This window comes from Phoca vitulina, unplaced genomic scaffold (genome assembly GCF_004348235.1).
Source record: "Phoca vitulina isolate PV1807 unplaced genomic scaffold, GSC_HSeal_1.0 scaffold23, whole genome shotgun sequence".
Lineage (NCBI taxonomy): Eukaryota > Metazoa > Chordata > Mammalia > Carnivora > Phocidae > Phoca > Phoca vitulina.
Window position 1 is genome coordinate 28,658,076 of NW_022589726.1, and position 23,968 is coordinate 28,682,043.

Consider the following 23,968-nt stretch of genomic DNA (forward strand, 5'->3'; position numbering starts at 1 on the left):
AAGAAAGAAAGAAAGAAAGAAAGAAAGAAAGAAAGAAAGAAAAAGAAGAGAAAGAAGGAGAGAGAAAAGAAAGAAAGAGAAAGAAACAAAGAAACAAAGAAACAAAGAAAGAGGTAGAAAAAGCAAACATAAACTATGCCAAAACTGTTGTGTCAATCACTTATTTTTGTAAATATTGACTTCGGTAATATACTGCAAAAATTTTACAGATTATAAAGCATTTCAGTTTAATGTGGCAATAATTATTGGATTTAAATAGTTCTGACTTACCTATTAATAAACTGTTATAGTTTGAGAACTCTAAATAATTCTCATAGATATTCAACTTTAAGAACAAGGGATGGCACAGCAGTTTTGATATTGAATGTAGAGGAACCAGCACTGACCCGAGAGAAAAAGAATCAGGTATATAGAGGTAAAGAATGAAGAACAATCTCTGTGAAAGTTTTCTTGAGATTTATAATTTTGATGAAGTGTGTCAGTGAGATTTTGGTCTATGTATCTCATTGACTTTACAGGTAGTTTCAGAAAGGAGAGCTGGTCAAAAGAAAGATTAGCTTTGCCCACACAAAGCAAGTGATTTCAGAAAATTGGAAATAAAATACATAAGAATTTTCTAGATCTGGGATGTCATTTGACATTTCCTCCTTAGATAACAATCACAATATGTGGGAAGGTATGGCAAGGCATAGTGAAAAGAGAACAAGGGAATTCAGCCAGATCTTGTCTGAATTTTGGCTCATCCATTTCTTATGATAAAAATATTTTTTATTTGCCATATAACTAGATTCTCAAAGTAAAAATGAATTCCACCTCAGGTGTTTCAAAAATTCAGAAAGTCCTCATATAAATTGAGTGGACATATTAATATAATTAAATTTCTCTCTTTAGAAAGGGATAAATAGGAAAATATATCCAGCGTAATTAGAATTCATCTTCACTCATGCCAGATTTGGATGTTTTATTATCTAGGCAAGTCACAAAACAAGAGCTTTCCTCACTTCCTCTGTCAGAAAATGTTAATCAAAACTTGCTGTAAAACTAAAGCCAATGCCATTAACCAGTTTTAAAACTATAGTTGGGGTTTTCTCAGTTATTCAGAACTGCTAGAGTAAAGATTTATTTATATCTGAATGTATATTTTCTAACAAAAAGATCTTATCCTTATTATATTTTCCAAAAATTAATTATGCTAGTAGATTTGGCTACTAGAATCAGGGCCATAACTCAAGTCTAATGGTTGATACACCAGACATATAAGATATTGTGGTTGTTTTTCTTTTAAATATTAATACAATTAGTGATAAATTACTAATGTACTAAATAATGAACTTCTTGATTTTTTGCAATGGAATCTTCATTTTGTCAAAGTTTTCACAAATAGCACACGTATAAACACCCTGGGTACTTGTCATGAAATGTTTCCCCATTAATGGCAAGACTTATACTATCCCAACCATTTTAAAAGTGTACAGTTCACTGTATTGTGTAAATTCATATTGTTGAACAACCATCACCACCATCCATCACCATAAGTCTTTACATCTTTCAAAACTGAAACTCTGTACCCATTATACAATAACTTATTAGATCTCCTCCTCCAAGCCCAAGATCTCCTCCTCCAAGCCCCTGGCAACCAAGAGTCTTCTCTATTTTTTATTTCCCCTTTTTCCTACACCCCAGCATCTGATAACCTCCATTCTACTCTCTGTTACTATGAGTTCAACTTTTCTCATCCATTCTTTAGCTTGCAACTTATGGCAAGTTATTCAATCTCTGACCCTAGTTTTCCTCATGTGTAAAATAAGGAAAGAACGACTATTTCATAGGACTATTTTAAGAGCTGCATAACATTGTGCATGTGAAATACTATTATGAAAGTATTTAATAAATATTAATTTATTATTCTACTAGGCCATAGGCCCACCCAGGTCAGGGGACATGTCTCTTATTTATTGTTGGCTTTTATAAAGCCTGGCACATAGAAGTCTCTCGATATACATTTATTGAATAAATGAAGGAGTGAGCAGACCACTCCATAACTATTCCAAAGCACTTGCCATAAACAAACTGAAATTTAACTTTAATTCCTTAAAATAAGGGTAGGATGGTGAAAATAAATAACAAGGAATGTCGCCTATTGGAGCTTTGTTCTTTGTTAGGGAATATTGCTGCTTATAAACATAGTCTAAAATAGAGTATTCTAACTAGCAATATTTTAAAGCATTTTTTAATATGCACTTATTGAGTGTTATTGGAAGTCTGTCTTCTAATCTGAATATTCACACTCCAGTCAGAAGGAAAAGTTTTCATTATTTTGAGCCTGTCTGTGTCATACCATGCTATCTTTTCCTTCACTCCAAAATATTGCCTATTTCAATAGGACAGTGAGTCATCAGCCTGACAGCATGTAATTTATTTCATTTAATGGGTTTCTTGCTGTTCAAATATAAAAGCATCTTTCACATCTTGTCCACACATTTGTTTTCTGCTAGAGATTTGTTCTATTGTGTCACCAGTTATCCTATCATTTGTGACTCCCTGATCACATCCCCTCAGCAGTGATGTAGAGCAGAGAGGCAGAGAGGCTGAGCTCACTCCTGCATGCAGAAGAAACTGCTCTTCTTCCTTCACTCTGGAGAACATACCATTCAGTTTTTCCCAGCTCACTCCCAGCCCCCACAGGCCTGAAAGTGCTTCAGCAAATGAAAAACAAACAACTCTGACAAAGATGTGCCATTTATAGGAGCAGATCTTTTTCTTCTCAGTAGCTGAAAATACATGATTAAAAGTGGAACCAAGGATGCATTCCTGTCCCTGAGGCCACGTTGTGCTGGCCAGCTCCCTGGACTTGCTGGCCTTCAGAGGGCCTTCGGAGCCCTGTGGCTTCTCTAGCCGGCGGAGTTCTCCCCACTGCTACTGCAGATGCATCTGAACCATCACAGATCTCTAGGCGTCTAGTGACTGTTGTAACCCTGACACAGACTGGCTCTACCTTAATTTCCAAGGGAATTCAACTTCTTTTCTCCAGTATCCTTTATTAAATGTCTTAGTCACACATTAAAACAACAACATGTTACAACAAGGCAACATAGTGTGGCACATTCTATCCCTTCCTTCCTTTTCCTCCTTTCTCCCACACTCGTCTTTCTCCCCACCTCTCCCTTTCTAACTTAGACAATGCTAGCGTTCTTTGAGAAATTTGGTCCATATCTAGATATTCATTTTTCTGTTGGTCAGACACCATGTAGCTCTTAAGTTTCGTTCTGGCATAGGCTAATCCAAATGTTATTCAAAAAGCTTCAACAGTACGTTAGCAAGCATTTCTCCAATAACAATTATTTGCAAAGTATTTAGTACTGTTATACAATTAAAGGATGTATATAACTAAGGCCAACGCAACTAATATTTCATTCAACTGATGGTTATACAGTTATACAATCATTTACATTGACAGAGAACAAGATTTTAGGACTACTGATAAAATATTAATATATATAATCAAATGGTCACACCTCCATTTTAGAAAGAAAAAAAAAGACAGTTGCGGGGACATCAGGAGTCTATCCTGATCTACCCTCAACACAGTTCATGAAAGGCCATGTTAAAAAGAATACTTACTCATGCCACTCATATTATTTCTGAGAAACATTTGTTATAAAGTACTATTTCCAGAAAACCGTTAGAGGAAGCTTATTGGAATTGAACACGGATTAGTCTAGGTGAAAAGACACCAATATCTCCTACTCTACATTTTAAGAGCAGGGGACATTTATCCTCAGACTCATTCTGAAATTCTGCCTCTGCTAAACAAGTCATTTAATCTTCCTGAGCGGTCAGTCACCCAGTCTGGAAAATGGAAATTCAAGTTCCTTCTTCACAGGATTGTGAATACTAACACATGTATGGATTTGGATACATGTGTGCATGTATGTATATGTGTAAGTAAAAACCCTACAATATATGTACATAATAAAAGTAAATATTAAAGTGGAATAAGTTAAATCTTCCAGAAACAAAATTAGTTTTGAAGTCAAAAAACACTGCGCCTTTAGAAAGGGGATATTATATATTTAAGTGTTAAGTCCATTAAACATCTTCATATCAATATTCTATCTCTCCAATTAATTTTCAGATGAAATTTAATTTAAACATAGGTGACATATCTGCCTCTAGCTGAATGACTGCCTATTTTAGATGTTCTTCTCCAGCCTCACATTGGCTTCCTTAAATTCTATCATCAAATTCTTATTATCTCAGTTCAAAAGTTTTTCTGCAAAGTCATTAACAATATTGTAGCAGCTTACTGCTATGATCAAGTATAATTAGTAAAACTTTCTGAAGAACTTGCTGTTCGAAGCCAAAGAATAAGAGCACATACTCAAGGAAAACACCCCATTTTCTGAAAATAATCATAAACAGTATCCTTTCTCAGAACAGTCATATATATTGCTCCACTGGTGGGTAGAGCATAATATTCTTTGGATTGCAACCATCTTAGTCCCTGAAACACCCACCACTTGATTTTGTGTGCAGTATATGTAAAAGGAGGAGCGATACAATACATTTCAAAACATTTCAATAAATATAACATCACCAGATTGTGAAATATGATTTAGAGGCTGCTGAGAAAAAAAAATCTGAAGGCGTTTTGAAGATATGGATATTAACTGAGTGCTGACAGCACGGCCTGCGTTTTATAGAACAATTGAACTACTTACATTTTTAGATAATTGGATTTATGATTAAGTTAATTACTCATTTATTTTTAAAATCATGTAATACATGCAGAAAAACTTAAAAAAAATGGTAGAATCCCTGTTTGTGATATTTATAGCACATTATTTTTCACAGGCTAATTTAAGCCAATGATGTCATACAAGACTATAACTGATACAGTCATGCTTATTCATTGAGACAGTTTCAGGAAACCATCACTTTTAGGTAGTAAATAGAAAGTCCTACATATATTTTGTTCCACATTTTAGGAGTCTATGTATATATGGTTAGGTATCTCTTGAAATCTGAGAAAATGCAGAAAGGCCCTGCTGATTCCAAACTCTCCCCCCTACGCTCCCATGAAAATGACATGGTGCCAATTCTACCCAATTATTTTGCTTGAAATTATAAAATTGAGATACTAATGGAAAATGGAGATAGTAATCATGAACAAATCAGGCAATATGATTTTTTAAGTATTTGCAATTCCAAGAATTATTGATTCAGTCAATGAATTATTGATTCAGGAGCTGTTTTATCAAGCAAGATTTAAAACTCAAACGTATATTTATGAGATTCCACTCAACTTCTTTCCTATCAGTGTATTAATATGAATCAGTTTATTACTCAAGGGCAAATACATATTTTATTCTACTTTAAACATAGTGCTACTTTTGGCAAAGAATTGCTGCTCACAATAACAGATGAATATCAAATACAAGGTGAAATACGACAGGTGAGTTTTAGTACAAGTTTAGAAGGACACTGGGAAGCAGAACTGATAATCCTTGTGTTGTCAATGATTTGCCTAAAGGATCAGTGGAAGCAACTGAATGGAGCCAAATAATGAGTAGGAGTGATGAAGGTAACAAAGTAACCTCAGCTAATGGGGACAGTAAAGGAGCAACAACAAGCATATGTGCTAAAATTTTTACAAATTATTTATCTATAGATCATCTCATCTGATCCTACCAAACGTCTCTGAGATTTTTAGAGATGAACTGAGTCATCAGTATCATGTGGATTGCCCAAAGATACACAGAGCCAGGGTGTGAATCCTTCTATTCCAGACAGATATAAGCCCTATACTCTTCACTGTTTATTTTTTAAAAGATACTTAGAATTTATCCTTGCTCTAGATTACAAGAAAGGATATTTTGTATATTTGTTGATCAACATATTTTTCAAAATGCTGTTATTGCTTCCCAAAACACAGGCTAGGGGCCACCTACCTTAACAGCATTTGGATGTACTCGTTAAAAAAAATAGATTTCTGAGAAACTCCCAAGAAAGTTAGAGTCTGTGGGAAAATAACCCAAGCTTTAATCAAGCTTCCCAGGTAATTTGTAAGCATACTAAAGTTCAAAAACTATTGTATTAAGTATATTAAGTGAAGGTCAGAATATTTCCAATACTCACAGAGAACAATCAAATGTTTTCTGAATTCATAAGGCCACATTTAAAACAAGTACAATCTAAATATCAGAAGGTATGCAACATTTAATAATTTACCTCTTGAAATTATGTCTGAACTGTACTTTCTTGTGGCATTTGGTCTGGGTGAGAATTGAATATCCTGTATGTCTACATCTGATTTACTTTACCATGTCATAATGAATAAGGCCTTTTGATATATCACTTTGACTAATACCTGGAAGGGTTCCTACTGTTAAATGAGACCTGTTGGACTATAATGACATGACTGAATGTGCTGTTAACTTGTCTTGTTGCCCAACGGCAGTTCAAACTGATCTGAGATAGCTGTACTACTACAAAGAAATGTGTTCCATGATACCTTCCCTGTGATTCACATCTAACAATCCAAAACAGGATTTAATAAGTCTTTGACAGCAGAAAAAAAAATTCCCATGCCAGCAAGACAGAAATTTCAAACTTCTTTCCCTTTTGCTCTCCCACACATTCACAAAAGAACAAAACCTGGGAAGAAACCATACCAGATTGAAACACTCACTCAATTTACACTGGGAGTTTTAAAGACTTCCTGGGCTGTAATCTCTCCTTTGTATGACTTTATTCCTCTGTAGAGATGGCCATGTCTAATAAAAAGGCTTCACTGTTACTGCCACTCTGCTTTCTGAAGCTCCACTTGAAGCCATTCTCCCTAATGCAACTGCAAAGGTTCAGGATGTCAGAGCTGCTTCTTGCTGCACGATATCTGTATGTCTTGCATGTAAAAGAGCAGGTGTTTGTTCTACCCCACCAATCGAAAAGCACATAAAATTTCTTACTGTCTTCTGACAAGAGACCCACCCATGATTAAAGAACAAGCCTGATGATCTTATATCTCCTATTAGCTGCCGTTCAGGTTAAGAGAGATGCCACACAGAAGGAAAGAGTAGGATATAACCTTTGACATTCTATTTTTTAAACAACAGAGAAGAGTCACTAGCTATAAGTCATTGTATCAGTACTTAAACTGATGCATGATTCCTACTAAAATAATTTAAGCCCCTATAGCTAGAAACAATATAAGAGAATTATTTTTTAAATGCATTTCAATTCTATTAAAACAATTCCACAAGTACTTATTTTTGAAACACATATAATATTTGTGCTATTTAATCAGATTATCACTTTTTAATGCATGCTATTCAAAGACCGAGAAATTTGTTTCATTTTCTTTGAAGATTATAAAATAATGTAATCATTAATGTAGCTGGATGGTAATTTTAATTATTCATTCATCCCATGCATATTTATGAAGCACCTAACAAGTCACGACATTTTGTAGTAGCAGCAAACATATTGGTAAATCAAAGATATACATTCAGTGAGAGACTTTCTAGATTTAAACGTCTCAACAGCAGCTTGTCTCATTCCTTTTTCTATACTCCATATTGCCTAATGCAAAGCCTTACACATTGAAGGCACTCAATTAACGTCTGTTGAATACATTTATATAGTAATTACTAAAAGCAAATTATTGGTCTATATTTGATAGGCAGATCTATGCAAGCAGAAGGAAGTGGCAATAGTAAAAGCATAAAGTAGGAAAGTAAAGGTTAAATTCAGACAACTCTCCAGAGTTTAATATGGCCGGGGCATGAACTCATGTGAGCAAGCATTAGAAAAATATAAGTGGGAAGAAGCGTGTATTCAAATTATGGAAACTTAAATGCCAAGTGTTGAACTTTTGGTTCCTTCCACAGGCAGTGAGTGAGTTTCCCTTGCTGAACTGTTCTGCAAGAAAATATCATCATTCTCTTTAATCCTAAGTGCTTTGGTTGATGAACACTCTGTTCTTCAGTCTCCTTTTCATGGTTCCATTGACAGAAGAGATATTGAGGAAGCTCCCTAACTCCTGTATTTTGATGCCCTGATGTGGAGGTTTCAGATTTACAGCCAGCAACAACATGGTCTTGAGCTGTACAAAGAGGTTTATCCCTTTTTACTCAAATTTGTATCAAATATTAAGTTTCCAATAAGATAAGAGTGGATACATCCCTCCATTTATATATAATTTCAGAACAAAGATGTGGCTGATGCAAAAACTGAAATCTAAGGGAGAGGGATTCCACAGTTTCTGATAAGAACTTTATTCTCTCTTAACATAAGTAATTATTTCTTTGTATCAAGTGTAAGTCTTACCAAACAAGTATTTATTGAGCACCTACTATATGAAAGAGCACAGATGAACCCCAGTTTGATAACAGAAGTGGAGACAAATTCTCAAACTTCAGAAACTTAAAGTCTAGTTAGGCACAAGGATCAGAGCTATTTCACTGGATCTATCCCTGATCCCTGTTACCAAGAGTAATCTGTGCCATAAGTTTATTATTTTAATGAACATGTATCCAAATATCTGAAGCTCAGTGAATAATACAAAATTTAAAGTGATCTTCAAAGAAGTTAACTCTCTTGTACTCTCTGCCCCCAAATTTGTCAATGATACACCATCATTTCATAATTCATTCAACAAATATCTATTATCTATTTTATATGTTATACTATATATTATACTAGATTATAGAAATCATAATTATAATATTATAGTATATATTATACTTTATAATCATATTGTATATACTATAATTATAATTATCATTAGAAATATTATAGAAATTAAAAGATTAATTAAATAGTCCTTAGTTTAATAATTAAGATAAACACACTCCATCATCAGTCAACTTGCAAGCCAGGCTCTGTTCTAGAAGCTTAAGTATTAAGTAATATTCATATGAACCAATGATGCAGTTATTATTATTAACCTCACTTTATGGATGAGAAACCACATCTCTTCTATATTTCAAGACCTAGATCAAGATTTATCTTTATAGGAAAGTCTATCCTCTGGCAACCTCATATGAGGTTTTCTCCATTGTCTAAAATCATGGAGTGAGGGGCTCCTGGGTGGTTCAGTCATTTGCCTTCAGCTCAGGTCATGATCCCAGGGTCCTGGGATCCAGCCTCGCCTCGGGCTCCCTACTCAGGGGGAAGCCTGCTTCTCCCTCTCTTACTCCGCCCTGCTTGTGTTCCCTCTCCCACTCTCTCTGTCAAATAAATAAATAAAATCTTTAAAAATAAATAAATAAAATCATGGAGTGAGTTGTTTGACTCACTCATGGATTCCTTATTATCAGGTTCTTGCTTATCTTTCAAATGCAAAGCCACTTCCAACTGAATTTAGGGACACTTTATTAGAAAACATATTTGAAGACAATTTCAGGGGTTGAGAAAAAAATTATTTTGGAAAAGTGTTTTCTTTGCCAAAATTTGGTATTTTGACAGGTCTTGATGGCTTATGAGGATAAGTATAGCAGAACATCTGACTATAAAACTATCCTGGAAAGTCTGGGCATATGGTAAGAGCATTTTAGATTTTTATATTATCAAAAGGCAATGAGATTAAAACACAAGAGTGTAGATGCAGTCAGAATTATTTCATATGACTATTTCATTTGGGCAAGTTATATCAGCAATTAGCAAATGGAAATATTAATATGTACTTGTGAGAATTACATGAAAAATGTACACAAGATACCTGTATTAGTTCCTCTTCACCTCTAGCTAGATTAGAAATTATTGAGGAAAAAGAACATGACATATATATTTTCATATTCCTATTGGGTCTTAAATACTTTGCATCGTGTGTGATCAATAAATACATGTGTGTGCATGTGCATGTGAGTGGGTATGTGTGTATTTAATGGCACTGAAGATACGTCATAGAAGAAACTGATAATTAAAAGAAAAAGCACCACACCTGTGAATGTCTATGTAACTGCCTTCATTTAGAAGCTGTTGAGCACAAGATTCGCTTTAAACAGTTAACATTGGATTGAGCATAATTCCATGCATTTCTACAAATGGGAGGAATGATATGACACTATTTCTCTTCCAAGATCTAATGGATTCTCTAATGCTGTGCAGTTGCCAATACAATTTGCACTGTAGATATATAAAATCAGTAATTTAGTTAGCAAATGTAGAAACAGTTATGTAGGCAATTTGATTTGTTTAAAAATATTTAAGGGTCTATCCTGTACCCTGTGTTAGGTCCTTAGAGATTCAACAGACCCAAAATATATGGTCCTCAGCTTCAAGGGGGCTCCAGACCTGTGACAAATAAACTCTGCTTGAAAGTAGGAGGTGCAGGAAAGGGGGGAGGTCAGTGATGAGTTCTCACCTCTTGACTTGCCCATTGGTTTGGAAGGCACTGCCACTTGGCAAAGGGGAAGCAGCGTTTTGGTGAAAAAGTGAGTTGACCAGAGATTTAGTTTTGAGTATGTGGTAGGCTTCAGTTTCCTCTTATACATCTAAGGGGCAATACCAAGTAAACATCTGAATAAATGAGAACAGAGTATAGAGGGTGTTGGGGTTGGGAATAGGTTGATTTCCTAGAGATAACATTTGAAGCCCAATAACAGGTAAAACTTCCAAGTCAATTTGTCTTATGCAATGGAAAAATGAAAGGAAAATAAAATAAACAGCAGAAATATAAACCCAAAATGATTTTTCCCCCAACATGGCCCTCTCACTAACTAAAAAAATAAGGGAAGAAAGCAGTGACAGCTGTACCTATTGGCAGGAGCCCTGCAGCCCTTTGCTCAGTTGCCAGAATTATTTACTTTCTTCAAGTTTCTATGAGTTTAGAAGAAATACTTTTGGCTTTGGCTCAAAAATCCCTGCTGAATTAAAACAGATTTTTAAAAATGTTGCTTGGTGTTTCAAAGATTTAAGGAATATCACTACCGTAGTTTCAGTTCCTTAGAGTAAAGATGTTAGAAACTCATAGGTTTGAGAATGCAGTAATTCATCCTCTCTTATTTTTGTGAGCTAATTTTGAATGCATAAGACTTATTAAGGCTACTAAAAGACTTTTAGTCTTATTCAATAAAGTATCAGGATTGAATTCAATATGTCCATATTTATATCCCCAAATCTTAAATCATCAACATTTTAAGCGATTTTGATTTAGCTTGAAAATTAAATGCCTTACATGACTATACAGAAATGATATAATGATCTCCACAGTTAAGGTAAAAAAAAAAAAAAAAAACCTTACACAATTAAGCAGTAAACTTTAGGCAAAATAAATATTTTAACGTGAATTATCTAAGTGACCATTCATTCTTTATTTATATTTGAATTATATCTGAAATTTTTAATAATAATAATAACCAGGATATTCCTGCTTAATATTTTTGGTATTTTAATAAGTATTTTTTTCTATCAGTAGATACATTTTGCTTTCAACCCCATCATGCTTTTGTTTATTCACTCTCCAGTTGTTCTCATTTTTGAGTTCCATTTGTTTAGTGTGTCTTGAATTTTTGGGAAGAAGAATTTGCAATGATTTATATTCTGCTAAATTGAACCTCTTTGACTCTCAGCATTCCAGCAAAAACAAAAGCACCATGTACTGCCTTTTATATTTCTTTTTAAATACATTATATAATAAGATGTGGCAAACTCACAGTCAGGTCAACTAAAAAATTAAAAGTTTCAGGTTGCAAAACTCTTGCCCTTGTAAAAGTGAGCTTCTCAAGAAACTAAGAGTTGTTACTGTATATTGTCTCTGTTCCTTTCTGGTCTATGTTGCTTTTAGGCTCTCTCTTTGCTTAGAGGACCCCTTTCAATATTTCTTGTAGGGCTGGTTTCGTGTTTGCAAATTCTTTTAGTTTTTGTTTGTCCTGGAAGCTTTTTATCTCTCTTTCTATTTTCAATGACAGCCTGGCTGGATATAGTATTCTTGGCTGCATATTTTTCTCATTTAGTGGTCTGAATATATCATGCCAGTCCTTTCTAGCCTGCCAGGTCTCTGTGGATAGGTCTGTTGCCAATCTAATGTTTCTACCATTGTAGGTTACATATCTCTTCTCCCGAGCTGCTTTCAGGATTTTCTCTTTGTCTCTGAGACTCGTAAGTTTTACTATTAGATGTTGGGGTGTTGACCTATTTTTATTGATTTTGAGGGGGGTTCTCCGTGCCTCCTGGATTTTGATGCCTGTTTCCTTCCCCAAATTAGGGAAGTTCTCTGCTAGAATTTGCTCCAATATACCTTCTGCCCCTCTCTCTCTCTTTCTTCTTCATCTGGGATCCCAATTATTCTAATATTGTTTCGTCTTATGGTATCACTTATCTCTCGAATTCTGCCCTTGTGATCCAGTAGTTGTTTATCTCTCTTTTTCTCAGCTTCATTATTTTCCATCATTTGGTCTTCTATATCACTAATTCACTCTTCTGCCTCATTTATCCTAGCAGTTAGAGCCTCCATTTTTGATTGCACTTCATTAATAGCGTTTTTGATTTTGACTTGGTTAGATTTTAGTTCTTTTATTTCTCCAGAAAGGGTTCCTCTAGTATCTTCTATGCTTTTTTCAAGCCCAGCTAGTATCTTTAAAATCATCATTCTGAACTCTAGTTCCGACATCTTGCTAATGTCCGTATTGATTAGGTCCCTGGCAGTTGGTACTGCCTCTTGTTCTTTTTTTTGAGGTGAGTTTTTCCATCTTGTCATTTTATCCAGAAGAGACTAGATGAATGAGAGAACAAAATGCCAACAGGGTAACAACGACCCCAGAAAAATATACACTAAACAAATCAGAAGAGACCTGAAACCGGGGGAAAAGAAAGGGAAAGAAAAGAAAAAAGAAAAAAAAGAAAAAGAAAAAAAAAAAGAATATGATCAAATATGATCAGGCTGGTGAATAGATCAGTGCCACACACCAGATTTTGGGCGTATTTTGGCCTGTTAGAAGAAAGTGCCTTCCAAAATTTTAAAGAATATGTACAAAAATAAGGGTTAATACAATGAAGGGATGGAATATATGACTGTAAAGATGAAAATTATAAAATATTTTATAAAAGGAATTGATAAAATAAGAAGTTGGTTGAAAAGGAAAGAAGAGAAATTAAAAAAAAAAGGAGAGAATGTGGTCAGGCAGGAGACTAGAACAAAGCCATAAACTAGAAATTTAGGGTATATTTTGTTAGGAGAAACTGTACCCCAAAATTTTAAAGAGAGAACAACTTATATATACCAAAAATAAGGTTAACTACAATGAAGGGATAGAATATGACTCTAAAAATGAAAAATAAAAAAGACTTTTAAAAAAGGGATTGATAAGATGTTGGTTGCATTGGATGTTATATGCAAATAATGAATCATGGAACACTACATCAAAAAAAAAAAGATGTTGGTTGAAAAAGGGAAAAAGAAAAATTCAAAAAAAATAGAAGAAGAAAAAAAAGAAAATTAAAAAAATTAACTTTGAAAGACTAAAGAATCAGGGGGAAAAAAGCCATGAATTCTATGTGCTGTATTCCCCTAGTGCTGGAGTTCTGCTGTTCTCATTGATTGGTAAACTTGGTCTTGGCTGGCTGTTCTTGCTGATCTTCTGGGAGAGGGGCCTGTTGCAGTGGTTCTCAAATGTCTTTGCCCCAGTCGGAATTGCCCCGTCCTTGCCAGGGGCCAGGCTAAGTAATATACTCGGGTTTGCTCTTGGTAGCTTTTGTTCCCTGCAAGCTTTCCGTACAGCACAAAAACAGACACATAGATCAATGGAACAGAATAGAGAGCCCAGAAATGGACCGTCAGCTCTATGGTCAACTAGTCTTCAACAAAGCAGGAAAGAATGTCCAATGGAAAAAAAGACAGTCTCTTCAACAAATGGTGTGGGGAAAATTGGACAGCCACATGCAGAAGAATGAAACTGGACCATTCTCTTACACCACACACAAAAATAGACTCAAAATGGATGAAAGACCTAAATGTGAGACAGGAGTCCATCAAAATCCTAGAGATCACAGGCAGCAACCTCTTCAGCCTCAGCTGCAGCAACTTCTTCCTAGAAACATCGCCAAAGGCAAGGGAAGTAATGGCAAAAATGAACTATTCAGACTTCATCAAGATAAAAAGTTTTTGCACAGCAAAGGAAACAGTCAACAAAACCAAAAGACAACTGACAGAATGGGAGAAGATATTTGCAAATGACATATCAGATAAAGGGCTAGTATCCAAAATCTATAAAGAACTTATAAGACTCAACACCCAAAGAACAAACAATCCAATCAAGAAATGGGCAGAAGACATGAACAGACATTTCTGCAAAGAAGACATCTATATGGCCAACAGACACATGAAAAAGTGCTCAGTATCATTCAGCACCAGGGCAATCCAAATCAAAACCTCAATGAGATACCATGTCACACCAGTCAGAATGGCTAAAATTAACAAGTCAGGAAATGACAGATGTTGGCGAGGATGTGGAGAAAGGGGAACCCTCCTACACTGTTGGTGGGAATGCAAGCTGGTACAGCCACTCTGGAAAACAGTATGGAGGTTCCTCAAAAAGTTGAAAATAGAGCTACCGTACAACCCAGCAATTGCACTATTGGGTATTTACCCCAAGGATACAAATGGAGTGATCTGAAGGGGTACATGCATCCCAGTGTTTATAGCAGCAATGTCCACAATAGCCAAACTATGGAAAGAGCCAAGATGTCCATCAACAGATGAATGGATACAGAAGATGTGATACACACACACACACACACACACACACACACACACACACACACACACACAATGGAATATTATGCAGCCATCAAAAGGAACGAAATCTTGCCATTTGCAATGACGCGGATGGAACTAGAAGGTATTATGCTAAGTGAAATAAGTCAATCAGAGAAAGACATGTATCATATGATCTCACTGATATGAGGAATTCTCAATCTCAGGAAACAAACTGAGGGTTGCTGGAGTGGTGGGGGTGGGAGGGATGGGGTGGCTGGGTGATAGACACTGGGGAGGGTATGTGCTATGGTGAGTGCTGTGAATTGTGTAAGACTATTGAATCACAGACCTGTACCTCTGAAACAAATAATACATTTTATGTTAAAAAAAAAAATGATAGGAGGAAGGGAAAAATGAAGGGGGGAAAATCGGAAGGGGAGATGAACCATGAGAGGCTATAGATTCTGAGAAACAAACCGAGGGTTCTAGAGGGAGACGGGTGGGGGGATGGGTTAGCCTGGTGATGGGTATTAAAGAGGGCATGTACTGCATGGAGAACTGGGTGTTATATGCAAACAATGAATCATGTAACACTACATCAAAAACTAATGATGTAATTATGGTGATTAACATAACATAATTAAAAAAATAAACTAAGAGTTGTGGAATAAGTTACATCCCCCCAAAATAATCAGTATTTTTATCAATGGAAAATATCTTAACTAAATCAGTTATTATTCCTAATGTAAACACAGGAGGTTTGTGAATTACTATATGTATTCATCCTCAGATCTTTCTTTAAAATAGTAATGATTGTTTAATTATGGTTCTATCATCTCCTGTTGGTGTGTCTCCTTTGGGAATGATTCCATTTCATTTTTGGCAATTAGTATTTTTATTTGAATAGGAGTCAGTACCTAATGTTTTGCTGAAAATAAGAAACTCCCCTGAGTCATCTAGAACATACATATTATTTTATTTATTTTATTTTTTTATTATGTTCAGTTAGCCAACATATAGTACATCATTAGCTTTTGATGTAGTGTTCAATGATTCATTAGTTGTATATAACACCCAGTGCTCACCACAACACATGCCCTCCTTAATACCCATCACCCAGCTACTCTATCCCTCTACCCCATCCCTTCTGTAACCCTCAGTTTGTTTCCAGGAAACATACATATTATTTTATAAAGCTGAAAACCCCCATTGATCACAACATATTTAGGGTGTACACAGTGACATAGTTTTTTTAACCTATGATAAGCTCAGCTACACTGTAGTTATGTCCTTCCTGCCACCTTCTGGTAATTACATCTGTCTAATCTATGCATCCTTCATCTTCAGACCGGCCTAATGCAAAGAGGCAACTTCTCAGTGTTAGATATTTAACTTTATCAGCCAGCTGGTTATTTGGCTAGAACTAAGCTGCAGAAAGAGGATAAACTCTTGAGATATGGCTATGGTATGGAGGAGTTCAATTTATTCTTTCATTAAACAAGTATTTTAGCAAATTTTCTTTTTTTTTAAGACTTCTTTGCAAAGATTACTTTTTTAAAAAAGATTTTATCTATTTATTTGACAGAGATAGAGAGCACAAGTAGGCAGAACAGCAGGCAGAGGGAGAAATTTTCTTTTCTTAAAGATTTTATTAATTTATTTGAGAGAGAGAGCATGAGCAGGGGGGAGAGGCAGAGGGAGAGAGAGAAGCAGGCTCCCCACTGAGCAGGGAGCCTGATGTAGGGCTCAATCCCAGGACCCTGGGATCATGACTTGAGCCGAAGGCAGACGCTTAACTGACTGAGCCACCCAGGCATGCTTAGCAAATTTTCATGCAAAGGTGAAAAGGTAGAAGAGTCAACATTGTCAAGACATCAGTTCTTCCCAACTTGATCTATAGATTCAATACAATCCCAATCAAAATCCCAGCAAGTTATCTTGTGTTATTTTGTGGGTTGACAAACCAATTCTAAAGTTTAGATGGAGAGGTAATAGAACCAGAATCACCAAAACAATATTAAAGGAGAGTGCTTGCTTCGGCAGCACATATACTAAAATCGGAATGATACAGAGAAGATTAGCATGACCCCTGTGCAAGGATGACACACAAATTTGTGAAGTGTTCCATATTATTATAGTACATTAAAAGGATTATTCACCAAGATTGGTTCAACATCTGCAAATCAATCAATGTGATACAATACATTAATAAAAGAAAGAATAAGAACCATATGATCCTCTCAATAGATGCAGAAAAAACATTTGACAAAGTACAGCATCCTTTCTTGATTAAAACTCTTCACAGTGTAGGGCTAGAGGGTACATACCTCAATATCATAAAAACCATCTATGAAAAACCCACAGCAAATATCATTCTCAATGGGGAAAAACTGAGAGCTTTCCCCCTAAGGTCAGGAACACGGCAAGGATGTCCACTATCAGCACTGTTATTCAACATAGTACTAGAAGTCCTAGCCTCAGCAATCAGACAACAAAAAGAAATAAAAGGCATCTGAATTGGCAAAGAAGTCAAACTCTCACTCTTTGCAGATGATATGATACTTTATGTGGAAAACCCAAAAGACTCCACCCCAAAACTGCTAGAACTCATTCAGGAATTCAGTAAAGTGGCAGGATATAAAATCAATGCACAGAAATCAGTTGCATTTATATATACCAACAACAAGACAGAAGAAAGAAAAATTAAGGAGTAGATCCCATTTACAATTGCACCCCAAACCATAAGGTACTTAGGAATAAATCTAACCAAAGAGGCAAAGAATCTGTACTCAGAACACAACAGGATACTCATGAAAGAAATTGAGGAAGACACAAAGAAATGGAAAAACGTTCCATGCTCATGGATTGGAAGAACAAATATTGTGAAAATGTCTATGCTACCTAGAGCAATCTACACATTCAATGCAATCCCTATCAAAATACCATTAACTTTTTTCACAGAAATGGAACAAATAATCCTAAAATTTGTATGGAACTATAAAAGACCTTGAAAAGCCAGAGGAATGTTGAAAAAGAAAAGCAAAGCTGGTGGCATCACAATTCTGGACTTCAAGCTCTATTACAAAGCTGTCATCATCAAGATGGTATGGTACTGGCACAAAAACAGACACATAGATCAATGGAACAGAATAGAGAACCAGAAATGCACCCTCACCTCTATGGTCAACTAATCTTTGACAAAGTAGGAAAGAGTGTCCAATAGAAAAAAGACAGTCTCTCTGACAAATGGTATTGGGAAAATTGGAGAGCCACATGCAGAAAAATTAAACTAGATCATTTCTTTACACCACACACAAAAATAGACTCAAAATGGATGAAAGACCTAAATGTGAGACAGGAGTCCATCAAAATCCTTGAAGAGAACACAGGCAGCAACCTCTTCGACCTCAGCCGCAGCAACTTCTTCCTAGAAACATCGCCAAAGGCAAGGGAAGCAACGGCAAAAATGAACTATTGGGATTTCATCCAGATAAAAAGCTTCTGCACAACAAAGGAAACATCAACAAAATCAAAAGACAACCGACAGAATAGGAGAAGATACTTGCAAATGACATATCAGTTAAAGGGCTAGTATCCAAAATCTGTAAAGAACTTATCAGACTCAACACCCAAAGAACAAAGAATCCAATCAAGAAATGGGCAGAAGACGTGAACAGACATTTCTGCAAAGAAGACATCTATATGGCCAACAGACACATGAAAAAGTGCTCAGTATCATTCGGCACCAGGGCAATCCAAATCAAAACCTCAATGAGATACCATGTCACACCAGTCAGAATGGCTAAAATTAACAAGTCAGGAAATGACAGATGTTGGCGGGGATGCGGAGAAAGGGGAACCCTCTTACACTGTTGGTGGGAATGCAAGCTGGTACAGCCACTCTGGAAAACAGTATGGAGGTTCCTCAAAAAGTTGGAAATAGAGCTACTGTACAACCCAGCAATTGCACTATTGGGTATTTACCCCAAAGATACAAATGTAGGGATCTGAAGGAGCACGTGCACCCCAGTGTTTATAGCAGCAATGTCCACAATAGCCAAACTATGGAAAGAGCCAAGATGTCCATCAACAGATGAATAGATAAAGAAGATGTGGTATATATATGCAATGGAATATTATGCAGCTATCAAAAAACCGAAATCTTGCTATCTGCAATGACGTGGATGGAACTAGAGGGAATTATGCTAAGAAAATAAGTCAGAGAAAGACATGTATCATATGATCTCACTGATTGAGGAATTTGAGAAACAAAACAGAGGATCATAGAGGAAGGGAGGGAAAAATGAAACAAGATGAAACCAGAAAGGGAGACAAACCATAGGAGACTCTTAATCTCAGGAAACAAACTGAGGGTTGCTGGAGTAGGGGGTGGAGGGGTGGGGGGGAGGGAGGGACGGGGTGGCTGGGTGATGGACGTTGGGGAGGGTATGTGCTATGGTGAGTGCTATGAATTGTATAAGACTGATGAATCACAGACCTGGACCCCTGAAACAAATAATACATTATATGTTAATAAAAAAAATGAATCTCACCAAAATGAAAAAAAAAAAAAAACACAGAACAATATTAAAGGAGAATAACAAATGCAGAGGACTGACACCACCTGACTTCAAGACTTACTATAATGCTATAGTAAACAAGACAGTGTGATACTGGCAAAAGAAAAACAGATCAATGGAATAGAATAGAGAGCCCAGAAATAGACCCACTTAAGTATAGTCAGCTGATCTTTACAAAGGAGCAAAGGCAGTACAATGGAGCTAAGATCATCTTTTCAACAAATGTTGCTGGAACAACTGGATATCCACATGCAAAATATGACTTTAGACACAGACTTTACACTCTTCATAAAATGGATCACAGACCTAAATGTAAAATGCAAAATTACAAAACTCCTAGAAAGTAACATAGGAGAAAACCTAGGTGACCTTGCGTACCTACAACACCAAAGGCACAAAGGCACAATCCATGGAGAAAATAATTGATAAGCTGGATTTCATTAAAATAAAAGTTCCTGCTCTGCAAAAACAGTATCAAGAGAATTAAAAGGCAAGTCACAGAATGGGAGAAAATATTTGCAAAAGATATATTTGATAAAGAACTAGTATCTAAAATATACAAAGAACTCTTAAAACTCAACAACAAGAAAACAACCCAATTAAAAAAATGGGCAAAAGATCTGAATAGACACATCATCAAAGAAGATATACAGATGGCAGATAAGCACATGAAAAGATGTTCAACATGTCATGTATTAGGGAATTGCAAATCAAAACAAGAAAATATCACTACGCATGTATTAGAATGGTTCAAATCCAGAACACTGGCAACACCAAGTGCTGGTGAGGAGTATGGAGCAACTGGAAATCTTATTCAATGCTAGTGGGAATGCAAAAATGGTACAGCTACTTTCAAAGACAGGTTGACAATTTCTTACAAAATTAAACATACTTATAGCATATGATCCAGCAATCACTCTCCTTACAAATGACTTCAGGACTAGTCCAGTATCTTTATTATTCTTAGAATTTACAACTGATAGGGGCGCCTGGGTGGCTCAGTCGTTAAGCGTCTGCCTTCGGCTCAGGTCATGATCCCAGGGTCCTGGGATTGAGCCCCGCATCGGGCTCCTTGCTCCGCGGGAAGCCTGCTTCTCCCTCTCCCACTCCCCTTGCCTGTGTTCCCTCTCTCACTGTGTCTCTCTCTGTCAAAAAATAAATAAAATCCTAAAAAAAAATTCTTAAAAAAAAAAAAAAGAATTTACAACTGATATATTTGTATGTGATTTTTATTGATAATTTTTGTATAGTTTTAGGGATTAATATCCCATGAGTAGTAGTCCAGTAAAAGAAATTACTTATTTGTTGAACACCTACTACTTTCCAGATACTGGGCAGATATGTTTTACATATCTTTCACCTTCACAATAACGTATAGGTAACTGCTTTTCATGCCAAAAACCAAATCAAGAAAATGAAGTTAAGCAGTTACACTATTTGCCAATGATAATAAATGGTGGTATTTGGATCCTAACATCTTCATCCACAGCACAGTGGTCATCTTCATTCTTCTCATCATTGGAATATACATATAAAATTCAACTCTGTCAAGTTCTTTACGTGAATTACCTCTTTTAATACTATCATAACACGCTGAGATGGTTAATATAATTATCCATGTAAGGGCATATTTTCAGAGAGAATTGAGTATATTATTTTGTTATTGTGGTAAAATATGTACATCATAATACTTACCATTTTAACCATTTTTAAGTGTATAGTTCAGTGGCATTAAGTATACTCACATTGTTGTGTAATCATCACCACTATTGATCTCCAGATCTTTTTAATATTCCCAAACTGAAGTTACAGTGGTTTTTAATATTGGGAATATGATATGGTCCTCCTCCATTTATGGCCCACTAAATTTAAAATAATGATAATAATAATAATAATAATAATAATAATAATAAATGTGTTAATGTGAGCCACAAGGTTCTGCTTTGTCTAATTCCTGCTTGCCTATCGCATGCTTTTCTGTGTCTAACACATACATTTCTCAGAGTGGAACCTAAACGTTCCTTAGAGAAGTTGTCTCCCAATCCACAGGTGAAATCAGGTTTTCCTATTGCACTTTCATAGTTCCCTGTGCCTTTCTTTCATTACAAGCATTGGATTTTATGATTAAACAATTATCAGTGCATGATGCCCCCATTGGTCTATAAGCTTCAAAAGGGAAAGCTCCAGAAGCTACCACCTGCCTTTACACATGAAATGCTCAATGAACACTTTTTAAATCCTTGAATGGATAAATGCCTTTAGAGTATAATTATTTCATTGACCTAAAAATAATAATTATGTAATATTGTACAACACCTGAAGGGATAAACCGAAGAGACTGAAAAGAGAAGGAAGAATATACCTGTTGCCCTGTTCTCTTTCCTCAATCACATTCTAACTGTACTGTCATATTTAACTGTCTTGGTAATTTCGTTTTGTTTTAAATCACTCATAGCATCCACTATCTTTGTCTTTTCCTCTTCATATTGTGGCTAAAATCCATTCAATGAGGGTCAGTGATTCCAATTACAAGTCTAGCCACTTCTCATCAACCTTTGAAAGAATCTCTCTAGTTTATTTGTAAATAAATTAGGCAAACAGATGGAAAGTGAATTTCCTAAAATGGCAGATTGAACCCTTACAGATAATAACTTGAGAAGGGAATGTTCAATGCTGTAACTTTTTATAGCTCCATTCAAAATACTTTCAAGGATTTGAAATGACTGACTCCATGAAGCAACTCATCTGCTGGTCCAGGACTGCATACCTACTGGCATGCTATTGTGGGGTAAAGTGAGAGGCAGTGGGGAAGTGAGGCTTGTTCTTTGTCCTCAAGAGTGGGCATCTCTCACATTGTTCAACCTTGTTTGTGGAGAGCCACCCAGCTGGCTAGACTCTTTACTCTGTTCTCTCAAGTGACAAAGTGCTCCTGCAGACATTATACCAAACCCTGAGAAAGTCCTGCTGTCTTCCCTAGCAATCAGGTAATAGAAATGTGCAAAGAATAATTGCTGGCAAAAGAACAAACAAACAAACACACACACGCCTATTTGTTTATTTTTCACTTAAGCACATTTATTTAAATACCTAATCTTTAGTCTAGAATAAATAATCACAAGTTAAGATTGCAAACCATAAGCCAATTTATTCCTATGTTTCTTAGAAATCATGGGTGACTAATTTGTAACTTGAATTGTGTTTTCAATATTGTCTTTTAACACTTAAAATATTGTTTTTAAAATTTAAACTAATGTATCTATAGAGAGTCTTCTTTATAATGTGTAGGTTATTTTAACAGAGTCCTATGGAAAAGTAATAACTGATATTTTAGAATGTGGGTAATTTTTAAAATATGAATACATTAAGGAAATTGATAATGTGACCATAGTTACTTTCAAATATATAAAGTTTATAGTAGAGAATAAGAACATTTAAATCATTATGAAGTAAAATTAATCAGAATATAAATAAGGCTTAAATTTATCACCATAAATTAGGACTAATGATTCTCAACCTTTTATGGTCATAAACTCTTTCTGATAATCTAATGAAAGCTATAACATCTTCTCCAAATAACATAAACCCACACACAACATTTGATAGATACTATGTTAAGACCATGAAACTAGTTTTAAAGTTCTGTAAGGACAGGGTCCATGGCTCTGCTGTCTGTTGGTTTATGCCATTTATCAAGTGCTTTCCATGTAACCTGAAACATGGAAAACAGCCACTGAATATTTGTTAAATACATGAATTCAGCATTACTCTGGAAGCTTAGGCAAATACAGTACAAAATGAAGTAAAAACTCAGATTTTAAACAATTAGAAAAGAGGAAGCAAAACTATTATTTGCATACTATGTGATTATATACAATAGGAAAGAAAATGGATTTAAGTAAAATACTAGAATTAGGAGCAAAGTGGCTATACAGAAGATAAATATAAACCAAACAATGGTTTTCTTGTGTATTAACAATAAATACTTAGAAATAAGAAAAATAAAGCCCTTATGTACAATATCAAACACAATTATCTAGTAGTACTCTTTTTTTTTTTTTAAAGATTATTTATTTATTTATTTGAGAGAGAGAGAATGAGAGAGAGAGCATGAGAGGGGGAAGGGTCAGAGGGAGAAGCAGACTCCCTGCCGAGCAGGGAGCCCGATGCGGGACTCCATCCAGGGACTCCAGGATCATGACCTGAGCCGAAGGCAGTCGCTTAACCAACTGAGCCACCCAGGCGCCCTCTAGTAGTACTCTTAATAAATAGTGTGAAAAATTTTTTAAAAACTATAATTATTTACTGATATATCTAAAAGCAGCATTGAAAAATTGGAGAAATACAGCTTTTTCTTTGGGAAGAAGACTCAGTATTATTAATTTTTCCAAAGCAACGTACTTGCAATCAAAATAGAAATGGAATCTCTCTAAACTTGACAGAATAGGTCTCAATTTCATTAGAGGATAAAAATGGATGAAAGGCTACTAAGAACATTTTGAAACAAGTAATAGCTCATGCTAGCAACACTTTTACTACTAAGTACCCACTACTTATATTTAATTCTCACAGTAAATCTTTGAGCCAAATGACATAAATATCTCAATTTTACAGATAGAGAAATTAAAAAACAAATATGTAAAGCAATTTACCCAAGGTCATATAGTTAGTTTGGATGTTGGGATTCATACCC

The 23,968-nt window shown here is 35.5% G+C and overlaps 1 protein-coding gene and 1 non-coding gene across 3 annotated transcripts in view; one reads left to right on the forward strand and one right to left on the reverse strand.

The window, feature by feature from the left end:
* CNTN1 (contactin 1) overlaps positions 1 to 23,968 on the reverse strand; it is a 362,269-nt gene that overhangs the window by 169,760 nt on the left and 168,541 nt on the right. The window lies entirely within an intron of this gene.
* On the forward strand, positions 16,726 to 16,832 carry LOC116642675. Its single transcript, XR_004301365.1, has one exon. It is a non-coding gene; the product is annotated as a U6 spliceosomal RNA (small nuclear RNA).